This window comes from Eschrichtius robustus, chromosome X, assembly GCF_028021215.1.
Source record: "Eschrichtius robustus isolate mEscRob2 chromosome X, mEscRob2.pri, whole genome shotgun sequence".
In the NCBI taxonomy this organism is placed as follows: Eukaryota; Metazoa; Chordata; class Mammalia; order Artiodactyla; family Eschrichtiidae; genus Eschrichtius; species Eschrichtius robustus.
Window position 1 is genome coordinate 41,170,621 of NC_090845.1, and position 2,175 is coordinate 41,172,795.

A 2,175-nucleotide genomic window follows, 5' to 3' on the forward strand; every position below is an offset into this window, starting at 1 on the left:
CCTCAGGAAATTTTTTTAATTTTTTAAAAATTTAAAATTAAAATTAAATTTTTAAAAAAAATTTATCTTAATGTATCACAGATGTAAACTGAAAGGATTTCCGTGGACACAGGTGCTCTGTACTTGTAGCAAGAGCTGTTAACTCCAGTTTTTTTTTTTAATTTGGAACATGAAGCAATTGAAAATAATGAGGCTGACTCATGCTCATACCTATCAATCCAAACTGTTCTAAAGAACTTTCACCTCCACACATAGGATCGTGGTGACTGATAACAGATATCAGATCACACCTTCTCTTTTTAAACATTCCTTTCCAGCTCAGCAAATTTAGAATGGTATACTCACCATGCATATACACTGGGATTACAACCTCATTTTTGAAATATTTTAAGGCACTCGTTCACAAATAGAACACAGAAGTAAACATAGCTCCAAAGTCTCGCTTATCAGAGAGTCACTGATGCAGTTGACCATTAATCAGGATCCTGATCAGAAACACATGACAAATTCAGATGGGATTTTTGAATAGACTTTTTAAGAAGGGAGCATTTACAAAAGTATGAGCTGGATTAAGGGAACCAACAAGGAATGCTAAAGCACGCAGGGACTAGCAATGATGGAGAGCCATTACTTGGCCTGAATGGGCATGGGGAAGAAACAGTGTTAAGGGATCCCAGCTGAGAGCTGAAGCTGTGAAAGATGGCAGGACAGCTTTTCGCCGAACGCCGCCAATATGGTGTTCAGGCGCTTCGTGGAGGTTGGCTGGGTGGCCTACGTCTCCTTGGGGCCTCATGCCGGGGGGCTGGTCGCGATTGTAGATGTTATTGATCAGAACAGGGCTTTGGTGGATGGACCTTGCACTCAAGTAAGGAGACAGGCTATGCCTTTCAAATGCATGCAGCTCACTGACTTCATCCTCAGGTTCCCCCACGGTGCCCGCCAGGAGTATGTCCGAGAAGCCTGGGAGAAGGCAGATATCAGTGCAAAGTGCGCAGCCACAAGGTGGGCCAAGAAGATTGAAGCCAGAGAAAAGAAAGCCAAGATGACAGATTTTGATCGTTATAAAGTCATGAAGGCAAGGAAAATGAGGAACAGACTAATCAAGCTTCAAGTTAAGAAACTTCAAAAGGCAGCTCTCCTGAAGGCTTCTCCCAAGAAAGCACTTGCTGCTAAAGGGGCAGCTACGGCAGCTGCTGCGAAGGTTCCAGCAAAAAAGATGACTGCTACAGGTAAGAAGGCTCCAGCCCAGAAGGTTCCTGCCCAGAAAGCTGCAGGCCAGAAGGCAGCACCTCCTCCAAAGGCTCAGAAGGGTCAGAAAGCTCCAGCCCAGAAAGCACCTGCTCTAAAGGCATCTGGCAAGAAAGCATGAGAGCGTAAGACACTGTTATAAACAGAATAGAGGTTCTTTTTGACATGCTGGCAAATCTGTTTAATGTATGGATTAAAGTCTGTTACTGGGGCCGGGATTATGAGGCAGATTGATGGTAGGGTTGTTAATGTTGCCATTGGAGAATCAGTTCCTTAGTCCCACTCTGCCCAGACTCAAAGTCATCACACAAAGTCATAAGTAATGTTCTCATGGGAAATCATAATAATTAGACGACTGGGTTAATTTTTTTCCCTTGTACAAATATATTTCCCATAAATAAGTAAAATCCCAGCTGCTTTTGGTGCTTGAGTTTAGTAAATTTTCTTATAAAAATAAACTAGGAAAACAAATACATTAAAAAACAAAGATGGCAGGACAGAAGGAGTTAGAGGGAGGCAACCATGGCCATGACCTCACACAACTTGCGGGGGGGGGGGGGGTGGGGGTGGGGGCGGGGGGGCAGAGATGTTGATGTTGATGGAATAAACACCCTGAACTTTCTCTCCTGCCCTTCACTCTCTTGGCAACCCCCACTCCTATGGCCCAACCCAACCAGAAGCTAAAAGGCAGGGGTGCCCAGGCCATGTATTCCATGGGAATCAGAGCAGGGCAGAGAAGGGTGGAAAATCACAGTGGAGAAGGGAGAAATGGAGACTAACCAGCACACGGCCTCAGCTTTTTTGAACAGCATTTATACAAAAGAACAAGCTGAGGAAATTGAAAGCAGTTATATGGTTTATAATTCAAGTCCCTCTTAAGATGATGCTTCTGAGGAACGTCTTGTTTGCCTGTCGTTCCACTTCCAC

General features: G+C 44.2%; 1 pseudogene; it reads left to right on the forward strand.

Moving 5' to 3' along the window:
• Positions 1–720: 720 nt before the first annotated feature.
• Positions 721–1,369, forward strand: LOC137756781 (large ribosomal subunit protein eL14 pseudogene; annotated as a pseudogene).
• The last annotated feature ends 806 nt before the right edge of the window (positions 1,370–2,175 follow it).